Source organism: Carica papaya, chromosome 8 (genome assembly GCF_054855325.1).
Source record: "Carica papaya isolate Zhongbai chromosome 8, ASM5485532v1, whole genome shotgun sequence".
In the NCBI taxonomy this organism is placed as follows: domain Eukaryota; kingdom Viridiplantae; phylum Streptophyta; class Magnoliopsida; order Brassicales; family Caricaceae; genus Carica; species Carica papaya.
The window spans coordinates 28006716-28019425 of NC_142316.1; positions in this window are offsets into that span (position 1 = coordinate 28006716).

The window sequence follows — 12710 nt, forward strand, 5'->3', positions numbered from 1 at the left end:
CCTCCATTTTTCCAATTCAACTGTAAACGCATAAAACAATAATACATGCATTCAAAGCCATAAAATCAATCAATAAAGTACTATCATGCATTTAAACTATAAAAATAATTAAAAAAACAACAGTAGATAATTTTCGGTTCTGCCTCCATTAGCAATCCGTAATTAATTATGAATATTTTTTAAATTTTATAAAATATTGTATTTATTATTAATTAGACTTCAATTCTATAACAGAGAATAAAGTGACAGATTCTTACTCAATTTGATGCTCAAAAGGCTAAACTGTTGACTGCGCCCACTAGCGGTCCCTAGGTTCCCTGAAATTTTCTTCGGGAATCAAAACATGCTATAAGTACCTATAAATGTTTCAAACAAATCCTAAATTAGTCTCAAGGACCATTTTGGCCAATTTCAGAATTCCGACAGGGCGGCTCCGCCGTGCTCCGGCGCAGTGGTGATGGTCTGCATCGGGTCGATTTTTTCCTGCCAATTTCGTATCAATCCTTGTGAGAAAATGTAGCGCCCGGAAAAAGGAGTCGGAAAAAAAAAAAAGCCACGTCGGCAGCCACGTCAGCAGGCCCGGTCAGCAGTCCCGGCCAACCGGGACCTGCCACATGGCAAGACCACGTCATTCTGAAACGGGCCACGTTGGCGATCCACGTAGGCGCGATCGGACGGCCCATATTTAATTAAAAACGGACGACCCAGATTAAAATAAAATGGACGACTGAGATTAAAAGGGCAAAGGGTTATAAATAGAACCCCCACACCAGACCACAAACCCTAGCCGCCTGCCGCTCGCCGGAGAAGACGAACCAGAAGCCAGCCGCCGCCACCCGCCGCCGCACCGGAGGGATTTCCGACCGCCGATCGAGTTAAATTTCATACCTCCGACTCGTTTTTCCACGCTGATTTCCCCAGTGGCCAAATCGGAGCCAAAATCCCGGCCAAACGGCCGAAAAATACGACCGAAAGCCAGCGGCACCGCCGCGCCCCTTCTCGGTTTTTGCCTCCGATGAGGCCCTTCCCGGCCTCCGTTTAATGCAATTTTTATATCACCGTGATCACCATTCTTTTCTCTACAGGTTGATCAGAGCCGAATCACCAAAACACGAACTTCACCGGAGAGCCGCCGCACCCGAGATCACTGCCGCCGGTAAGCTTCAGTTTTCCGTAAATTTTCGGCCCCCCGAGAGCCGTGGGGTTGTTTTATCACAGGAACCAATGCGAGTGTGGCCGAATTCGACCGAAAACGGCCAACCCGAGGCAAACTGCCGCCGCAAGCGGCGACGCCGTCGCTGGAGCACGGTGGAGCCGCCGTGCCGGAGTTGCGATTTGGGCCAAAAGGGGCCCTGGGCCTAATTTGGGATTTTTTGGAACACGTGCAGGTACCAGTAGTGCATTTCAGTTCCCCGAGAAAAATTCAGGGAAAATTAGGGATAGCCTGTAGGCGCACCGTGAAGCCGTGCTCGGACCCCGAAACGAGTAAGAATCCCTCACCCTATTTCCTATCACGGTATTAAAGCTTAATAAATAATTAAACAGTATTTTGAGACTTTATAGATGTATAATTGATTGAGGTTGCCAATGGAGCCCGAGTCTGATACAATGTTGGTCTATTATTGTTTGATCTAATTTTCAGTATTAAATGCAGTATGAGGTTTGATGTTTTCATTTTATAGTTTCGTGTGCATATTTTACTGTTTTATTGATTATTGGTTGAATGACTGAAATACCGATACTGTATGTTGTTTGTTTGGCATGAATTACTGTTTTGCTTATCTATATGCGAATTGATGATGCTGATTGAGGGAAAGAAGAATGGAAGATTGTATAAATTGATAATTATGTAATGGAGTCAGCCTGACTAGATATCCTGGGAGATGGTGGACGGACCGGGTCCGTAGGGGACCCTACCGGGATTGTGGTCTCTCATACCGGACGGGGTATGGGGACGGCCCGTTTCACCCTCATACCGGACGGGGTATTGAGGTTTACAGTTTTGGCGCCCATACCGGACGGGGTATGGGGACGGCCTTGGAATCTGATTACAAGTATTAAGGGTAACGGGTAGCGGGACCCCTATGGATCCCTATGGATACTAGTAGGCTGGTGAATGAGGAAAAGTAATTGTGAAATGATTGAATTGCAAAGGCGTGATAAGTATTATGTTACACAGTTTATATGATTTCATGATGATGATAATATTATTGCTTTCGTATATTGTTTTATGAATTTCACCGAGGTAAGTGAATGGTAAAAGGTTTTATTATTGATAAATGAGTTTATTGTAAATTATGCTCCATTGGTCTTTTTGTGTTTTCTACCCACCTTTATCTCCGTGACGGTGAGATATCGTGATGTCCTTACTGGGCTAGTGTAGCTCATTCCTTATTTAATCATTTCAGATCAGGAAGACATTGTTCCCAAGCCCGTTCCGCAAGAAGACGACGAAGGGGACGCCTAAAGACTCCAAAGTCATATTCATAGTTTACTTTCGAATTTCTCTTTTAGTTAGTTTGATCTTTTATATTTTGAGCACGTTTTTTATTTTAGTGTAAGGGATGTTAATCGAATTTTGACTTCGCTTCCGCATTTGATATTTTTAATATACATTCCATTTTAAATTTCCGGAGCCGTTACAGAAAATATGTTAAGGGGCCTCGGTTAGTCGAAAAAATACAAAAAATCGAAACTCGCCGGCGACGGGCTCTGTGATGTGACAGTTCCTTCGACTCACGTTGCGGTTAGGTATTTTGCTCTGATCAACCTACAGAGAAGGAAACGGTGATCACAACAGTGGAAAAATTACGCAGAACGGGAATCAGAAAGAGCCTTATTAGAGGCGTTTTGTGGAACTCCCCGCGGCGTCACTGCCAGACTTTGCCCACATTCTTCGACAAATCGGCCGATCCTTTTGCTCCGATTTAGATATGGGTTTTTAAAATTGAATTCTAAGAAAAAGAGAAAAATTTTACCTCTTTTAGTGGTCGAAAAGGGCTCCGGCGCAGCGGCGGGTAGCGGCAGTCTCCTTCTCAGCAGCAGGGTCTTCTTCTCCGATGAGGGGGTCTGACGACTAGGGTTAGGGTTTGGTGTGGATAGGTGTTATTTATATTTGTCTACTTTTTATCTGGACCATCCATCATATTTGATATGGACCGTCTGATCGTGATTAAATAGGGAGTGAATTTGGACCATTCATCGGCATCTAATCTGGGCCGTTCATCGCGATATAATATGGACTGTCTGATCACTTTCAAATCTGACCGTCGATCGTGTTTGGGAAGGGAATATATCTAGGTCGTTCATGCGCATAGGAACAGATCTGAGCTATTTGATTGCGGGCACGTGGATCCCCCGCGTGGCACCGTGTTAGCATCCGTTGCCACGCGGCGCATCCTGATTCGTCGGGGTTGCTAACCGGACATCTTACATGGTAAAACTTCTCTAAATTACATTTTGACCTCCGGTTTCTGATTTTTCTTTCAAAAATACCCCCAGAACCCAGATTTTCATCCATTTTCTCTAAAATTATTTTTGATTTAATTCTCAATCAATTTTACTTCATTTTTACTTTAAATTAAACTTAAAAAATTAAAAAATTAAGAAATTATATTTATAAATAAATCTTAAACTACATTAAAAATTAATTTAGGATATTACAACTCTCCCCCTTTAAAAGAAATTTGATCCCTCAAATTTGTCTGTCTCACTCTCAATCAAACAGTAGAGATATTTAGCTTTGAAGTCTGATTCTACCTCCCATGTGGCCTCTCTCGGTGTGTGAATCTGCTATAGGACCTTAACAAATAGAATTTTTTGGTTGCAGAGTAATCTGCTCTTTCAGTCCACGATGTCGACCGGTACTTCTTCGTAGGACAGATCATCCTAGAGTGAAAGAGGCTCGTGGGCCAAGACGTTAGAGGAGTCTGGGTTGTACGTGTGTAGCATGGACACATGAAGCACATTATGGACCCTGAAAAGTTCTGGAGGCAGTGTTAGTCTGTAGGCAGTGCCAGTCTATAAACGACGAAGCTTGATTCCAGTTCCCAAATGGCCTCTTTTTGCGTATGGTTCTGTCATAGGACCTTAATGAATGAAATTTTTCAGTTGTAGAGTACTCTACTCTTTCGGTCTATAAATCATACTGGTACCTCATTGTATAATAAATCCTCCTAGAGTAAAAGGGGTCGTGGAACACGATGTGTGAGAGGTCTGGGTTGTACTTGTAATGACCTCAGAAATCCAAAAAAAAAATATAATAATTTAAGTGTGGAAGCGAAATAAAAATTTAAGGTTTACATCCCTTACACAAGAACTTAAAAGTACTAAACAAACATTACGGAATGAATTTTGTGAAACAAACACGAGAAATAAGAAAAGTAATGAAAAATAGAAAGTATCTAGTATCTACTCGCAATCTTCTTACGGATCGGGCTCTGAAACCAGGTTCTCTTGATCTGATATGGTTAAATAAAAGATGAGTTATACTACCTTAGTAAGGATATCACACTATATCACCGGCACAGAAGTAAAGGTTAGTATAAAATCAAAACAACTAATGGAGCACTAAATTTAGCAAATTCATTTATCAATCATAAAATTATTTACCGTTCACTTACCATTGTGGAATTTATGAAAACAACTTATAGAGACAATAATACCATACAGATCATAATTTCATGAACAATCAGCAACATATAACATATCATAAATTCATATTCATTAACAATAAACCAAATCATAACTATTTCTTATTTCACCAGCCTACTAGTATCCATGGGAGTTCATAGGGTGTCCTTACTACACGTGAACCCTTTCCCTTAACAATCTAAATTACAAGGCCGTCCCCATATCCCATCTGATATGAGTGCCAAAGACATTAAACTTCAATACCCCGTTCGGTATGAGGATAAAGCGGGTCGTTCCCACATCTCATCTGGTATGAACGCCAAATTACCAAGTCTCCATACCTCGTCCGGTATGAGACAACGTTCACTGTAGGGTTCCCTATGCACCCGGTTCGTCCACCATCTCTCAGGATATCTAGTAAGGCTGTCATTCTATCTGTTTATTTGATCACATCTTTTTCCTGTTTTTCCTTAGTCTCCATTATCAAATCAAATATAATCACATAAACAAATAAACATGCATCTGGTAATTCAATCATATTTCAAATTCCAAAATCAAACAGTGGTCAAGTAAGACAGTAATATATGCACTTAAACTATAAAATAGATAAACCAGATATTATCATGCTTTTAGATTATAAAATAAATCAACAGAAATTAACAGAGAATAATGTCCGGTTCGGGCTACATTAGCAATCCGTAATTAATTATGTACATTTATTTAATTTGTACAAAATACCATATTATTGTTTATTCAAACTTATATTATATGATAGGAAATAGGGTGAGGAGTCCTTACTTGATTTGACATCAAAAAGCTAAATAGTTTACTATGCCTATGCGCGGTCCCTAGGTTCCCTTAATTTTTCTCCGGGAACTGAAACGCGCTTATGGTATCTATAAATGTGCCAAATAAACCTAAAAATCAGTCCCAGGGCCTACTCGACATATTTCAAAAATTTGACACGGCGGCTCTGCAGTGCTCCGGCGACAGTGCCGCCGTCCGTGGTGGTTATCCGCCTCGGCTTGGCTGTTTTCGGCCATTTTTTGGCCAAATTTGGTCAATTTTACATCGATTCCTGTGAGCACACATGCTAAAGGGCCTTGGTGGATCGAAAAAAATACGAAAAACTGAAACTCACTGGCGGCGGAGCTCTCCGATGCAGCGGCTCGTCCGACTTATGTTGCAGTTGGGTGTTTTACTTCAGTCAACCTGTAGAGAAGAAAACAGTTATTATAACGGTAGAAAACTTACACGAAACGGGAATAAGAAAGCGTCTCATCGGAGACGGTTTGTGAAAATCTCTGCAGCGGCGGCGCCGGGCTTCGGTGGTGTTTTTCGGCTAATTAGCTGGTTCTTTCACTCCGATTTGGTCATGGGTGGGTTTACAATTGAATTTCGTGCAAAAGGAGAAAATTTTTACATTATTTGGCAGTCGGAAAAGATTCCGGTGTGGCGGCGGGTGGCGGTGGTCGGCTCCCTGGCAGCTGGGTTGTCTTCTTCAGCGAGGGGTTCTGGCGGCTAGGGTTAGGGTTTGGGTGCGGATGGGGTTATTTATACCCATCTGCTTTTGATCTGGGCTGCCCATCACTTTTTATCTGGATCGTCCGATTGCGATTAAATAGGGAGTGAATCTGGGCCGCTCATCGCAATCCAATCTAGGCCGTCCGTGCACGATTCACTCTGGGCTGTCTGTGCGCGTAAGAACGGACCTTAGCCATTCGATCGCGTGTATGCAGATTGCCCACGTGGCTCCTCGTGTCAGCGCCTCTGCCACTTGACGCGTCCTGATTGGTCGGGGCTGCTGACCGGTGTCTGACATACCGCAATTTTTTTAAATTACGTTTTGACCACTGGTTTCTAATTTTTCTTTCAAAAATACCTCCATAACCCAAATTTTCACCTTTTTTTCCTAAAATTGTTTTTAATTTAATCATTTATCAATTTATTCAATTTTTTTCATTAAATTAAAATAAAACAAAATATAATATAATAAAATAAATTAAATAATCAAAGAAATTATATTTATTAATAAAAAAATAAAAATAAAAGCTTTAGGTGGGTGTTACAGTACTTGCGTAGTATAAATACGTGAAACATATTATAAATCCTGCATAGCTTTGGAGGTAGTGCTAGTCTATAGGCAGTCGTACCAATCCGGTCTAAGATCTCAAATGGTCTAATGAACCGGGAATTTAATTTTTCCCTCTTGCCAAACCTACTGATCCATTTGAAAGGAGTTATCTTAAGAAACACTCGATCACCTTTTTCAAATTCCAAATCCCTCATCCGAGAGTCTGCATAACTTTTCTGCATGCTCTGAGCTGTATGGATGTTCTTTCTGATTTTAACTATCTTTACTATAGTCTCCTTTACAAGATCTGAGCCGAATAATTTTATATTACCCACCTCTTCCCAACAGATCAACAATCTGCATGGTCGGTCATACAATGCCTCGTACGAAGCAATGCAGATATTTGTCTGGTAGCTGTTATTGTAGGTGAACTCTATTAGAGATAGGTAATCATCCTCATGGCCCCCAAAGTCTAAAACATAAGCTCGAAGCATATCCTCTTGTATGAGAATCGTTCTCTCTGATTGCCCATCGGTTTGAGGATGAAATGTAGTATTAAGGGACAATTTCGTTCCCATAGCTTATTGAAAATTGGACCAAAATCGAGAAATGAACCTGAGGTCTCTGTCGGATACCACTAACACTGAAACTCCATGTAACCTAACTATATCTCAGAAATACATTTTTGCTACCTTGTCCAAGGGGTCAGTCATCTTGATAGGCAAGAAGTGAGAAAACTTAGTGAGCTGGTCGACAATTACCTAAATGAAATCATATCCTGGGTGTGCTTTAGGCAACTATTATGAAATCCATTATGATATATTCTCACTTCTACTCTGGGATCGGTAATGGCTGAAGTAGCTCGTTTGGGCATTGATGTTATACTTTAACCTATTGGCATACTATACACTTAATAACAAATTCGGCCACCTCCCTTTTCATCCCGCTCCACCAAAATCGGGGTCTCACACTTTGATACATTTTAGTACTTCTGGAATGTACGGCGAACTTGGAGTATTGAGCCTCTGTCATGATATCTCTTTTTAATTCACAGTTATTTAGAACACACACCCTATTTTGAAACTTGAGTAATCCATAAACTCAAAATTCTTGACGTACTCCTTATTCTGCATCTTTCTTGAGGGTGGCTATGGTGGAATCGGTTAATTGTACTTCTCTTATTCTCTGGATCAACTCGGGTTGGACAGTCAGGTGTGCCAAGCATGCAACTCTTTTTAAGTCCTGAAGTCGTATCTGTTGTATGGCCCCTATTACTCTGTATTCAGAAACCATTAAGTGAGCTAACATACCTATACTTTTTCTACTTAGCGTGTCAACTACTACGTCACCCTTACCCGAGTGATACAAGATATTACAATCATAATTCTTGAGAATCTCTATCCAACACCTCTGACCTATGTTTAGATCATTCTGAGTGAGTATGTGCTTTAAGCTCATATAGTTAGTAAAAATATCAAAAGTCTCCCCATACAGGTAGTGGCGTCAGCTCTTCAAGGCGTGAATAATAGCAACAAGTTTCAAGTCATGGGTGGGGTAATTTTTCTCATGACTCTTTAATTGTCTAGGCCCGTAGGCTATAACCTTGCCATGCTACATCAGAACACAACTCAATCCCAAGTAAGAGGCATCATTGTATATTATATAACCTCATGTCTCACTCACTAAGGCCAACACAGATGCAGTAGTTAATCGCTTCTTAAGTTCTGTAAAGCTCCTTTCGCAGTCTACGTTCCATTCAAGCTTAATGTTCTTCTTTGTGAGCTGGGTCAATGGAGCGACTAAACTGGAAAATCCTTCTACAAACCTGCAATAATAGCTATCATCTTCAGAAAGCTACGAATTCCATTAACCGAGGTCAATTTCTGCCATCCAAGTACTGCTTCAACTTTTGCAGGATTCATTGATACTTCATCCCTTGGTACGATGTGCCCTAGAAAAGTAATCTGCTCGAGTCAGAAACCACACTTGCTCAATTTGGCATATAATTTCTTTTCTTTGAGAACCTGTAAAACCTGTGTCAGGTGGTGAGCTTGTTCCTTTCTGCTCTTTGAATAGATTAGAATATCATCGAAAAATACAATGACAAACTGATCTATAAATTGTCTGAAAACCCTATTCATCAAGTCCATAAAAATGGTTGACACGTTGGTTAATCTAAAGGGCATGACCAGGAACTCATAATGTCCGTACATGGTTCTGAAAGCTGTCTTGGGAATGTCCTCTACCCTGATCTTTACCTGGTGGTAACCCGAACGCAAATCTATTTTGGAGAAGACATGGGCACTCTGCAACTGGTCAAAGAGATCATCGATTCTAGGGATGGGGTACTTATTCTTGATGGTGACCTTGTTTAATCATTTGTAATCAATACACAATCGTAACGTCCCGTTCCCTTTCCTTGTAAATGTGACTCCGACACTCTAAGCAAATACACTATATCGAATGAACCCACTATTCTGCAATTCATTGATTTATTTCCTCAGTTCTTCCATCTAGATACGGCTCATGCGGTAAGGGGCCATCGAGATAGGCTGGGTGTCAAGCTAGAGATCTATGGTGAACTCAACTTTCTTGTCCACCAATATTTCGGGTAGTTCATTAGAGAACATATCAAAGAAGTCTCGAACTATCGAAATCTCTTGAATGCAAACTTTTTTCTTAGGTTTGCCTAATGTAGAGAAGACCACAGAGTTAAACACTATGAAATAAGGAAATTACATTTAAAATTTTTATTAACTTATAAACAGCTCTTCGTTAGGAGGGTTGAATACAAGTTTCTTATGAAAGCAATCTACGGTGGCGTGGTACGTCGCTAACTAGTTCATCCCCAAGATTACATCAAGGTCCTCTGTGTCAATCTCTATAAGATCCACACTTAATTTTCTTTCTGTTACGTCTATGATACAAGCTCTATATATATACTCCCATAGTAGTATCATACTTCTAGGAGTAGACACAAATAACACAGAAACAAGTCTTTCTGGTAATACATTTAAGTTTTATGTAAAAGTGTGTGAGACAAACGAATGTGAAACACCAATATCAATTAAAATATGTGCAAGATAATTATAGATAGTGTACGTACCTTGTATCATGTCCAGGTTGGCCTCAACATCCTGTTGAGTGAGGTTGTAAGCTCTGCCCTGGATAGGATGTCTTACCTGATTCTGGTTCTGCGGACACTCTCTCGCGTAGTGTTGGGTACTCCTATATATGCGGCAAGTATTATTGACACGATAGTAGGGTCGGTCCCCATGATCATTACCACAGTACTGGTAAGTCCTACTATGTCCTGTTACTGGAGTTTGAGGAGGAGTCTGAGTCACTAGCCTAAGTCTCTTATTTTACTGAGCCAATGCAATGGGTGCTGGTCTACAGTGTGAAACCGGAGGTCTAGGATTCCCTATTACTAGAGGAAAGATACGAAGGTTCATCTCCATTAGTTGTGCCTTGGCTAAAATGACTGAGTAAGTACTGAGCTCAAATACGTATAGTTAATGTTTGATATCAGGGCAGAGGCCCCACTCGAACTTCATTATCTTTTTGCCTTCATTCATCATACTCTCAGGGGAATACCGACTTAATTTTAGGAACCTTCGGGCATACTTCGATACAGTCATCTCACTCTGAACTAGGTGTGCAAACTTCATCTCCTTCAAACGGATGTGCTCTAGGAGGTACTCTGCATTGAAGGCCATCAAGAACTGTTCCCAAGTAACTGGAACGAGCAGGGTGGCCTACTTGAGCTGCCACCAGCAGCCTGCTTTTTTCACAAGCATGTAGGTGGCAAGTATAACATTTTGTTTGGGAATCACCCTAAGAGTAGCGAAGACCTTCTCTGTCTCAACTAACTAAAATTTGACCTCTTTAAAAGAGGTTGTCCTTGTAAAGGTAGATGAGTTTAGTCTCTTGTACCTCTCAGTATAGCTTGTGTCCATCATGAGTGGAACTGGGTCCTGTGAAAGAGGAACTGGATTGTGTTGGGGAGGGATCGAGTGGCCCTGTGGTGGTGCTGGATGATACGGTGGAGGCACTGAATTGTGTTGTGGTGGTGCCAGATAGTATGGTGGAGGAGCAGGGTTGTACCAGGGTGGCTCTGGATCTTTTTGCTGCAAGGGTGGCTCAAATTGTGGTAGTGAGGGAGGGTCAGACAGCTCCCTCCTTTCTTTTTGGGCCTGCTGGGTAGAGACGAGTCTCTCCAGCATCTCAAAGAGTCGGTCAACATCCTCTTGAAGTGAGCCATCCCGAGCTGCTCGGTTTAGTAGAGGTCTCCCTTTCCTCATTTCTTGTACTTGCATTTAACAAGGAAAGGTTGTGTAAAGAATGGTTCTGAGGAACGCATCTTTGATACTAACTGAAACGTTACGAAACTAAAAGAAAAATAAATTCATAAATTTAATTCGAAAGTGTATAATAACGTTATGGTTTACATTCCTTACAAATAAATTTGAATGCCCAATAGAGTTATAAAAATGTCATTTTCATAGCGGTTCATAAAAAAAATGAAATAAGCATATGAAAATAGTAAATAAATATTGTAGGGAGGTTAACCTCCACTAGCTATTGACGGGATCTGGGGGACACCTACTCACAACCCTCCTACTAATTAAGATATGGATCTTGATCTTCTCGATCTGAAATAGTTAATAGAGGTGAGCTATATTAGCCCAATAAGAATATCACACTACTCACCGATACAAAAACTGAAGGTTGGTAAAAAAAACATAAAATGACTAATGGAGCTCTTAATTTAAGTAAGTTTATTTATCATAAGAAAAATCATTTATTGCATACTTACCGTTATGAGATTTTCAAAATCAACCTATAGAGATAATAACTCAAATAACATTATGATTTCTTGTACAAGTAAGTAAGAACAACAACTTTCCTTTTTTATCTGTTTACTGCTACCTCTGAGGACCCATAGGGATGTCCCCTTGCGCGTGAACCCAATATATAAACTTGTCAATATTTGACCGTCCCCATACCCCATTTGGTATGAGTGCTAAAAATGTCATCCATCGATACCTAATTCGGTATGAGGGTGAACCGAGCTGTCCCCATACCCTATCTGGTATGAGCATAAAAAATATTATCTCTCGATACTTCATCCGGTATGAGGTGACGTTCAGGGTAGGGTTCCATATGTACCCAGTCCGTCTACCATCTCTCAAGATATTAAGTAAGACAATCATTTATTAATTCACATCATCAAATAGTTTTCCATTTGTGTATAAATTTTATGTTTCAAATTTCACGTTTTACAATCAACCGTAAATCACGCAAAACAAATGATATATGTATAAAGGAAGCACAACTGAATGATTTAATTACTTCAATATATTATCATGTATTTAAAGCTGTACAAGCAAATAATCAGTTAAACATAACAAATAAATAACTAATCGATTCAGGCTCCATTAGTGACCTGTAATTATTCTCAAAATTTTCTAAATTTCACAAAATATCATATTATTAATTTTTAAGCTTCAATTCCATAACAGAGAATATGGTGAGGGATTCTTTTCCGAATCAATCTCTGAAACACCGTACTTTCTACTGCTCCTCCCAGCGGTCCCCAGATTTCTTGAATTTTCTTGCAGCAATTAAATATGCTTCACATACCTAAAAAAATACCTCAAAAATTTAAAATCAGTGTTAAAAATCCCTTCCGAAAAATTTCAGGATTCCGGCACGGCAGCAGCGTCGTGCTTCGACGATGACACCGCCACTCGCAGCGGCGGTTTGCTTTGATTTGGCTGTTTTTGTTCGATTTAGGTCGATTTTACACATATTCATGTGAAAAAATACGTTAAGGAGCCTTGGTTGGCCGAAAAAAAATTAAAAAACCGAAATCAACCGGTGGTGGAGTTTCCGGGTGCAGCGTCTCCGCTAGCTCTCCTTCGCAGCTAGGATTCTTCATTCAGTCAACCTGCAGAAAATAGAACGTGAACACAATGGTAAAAAAAATTGCACGAAACAG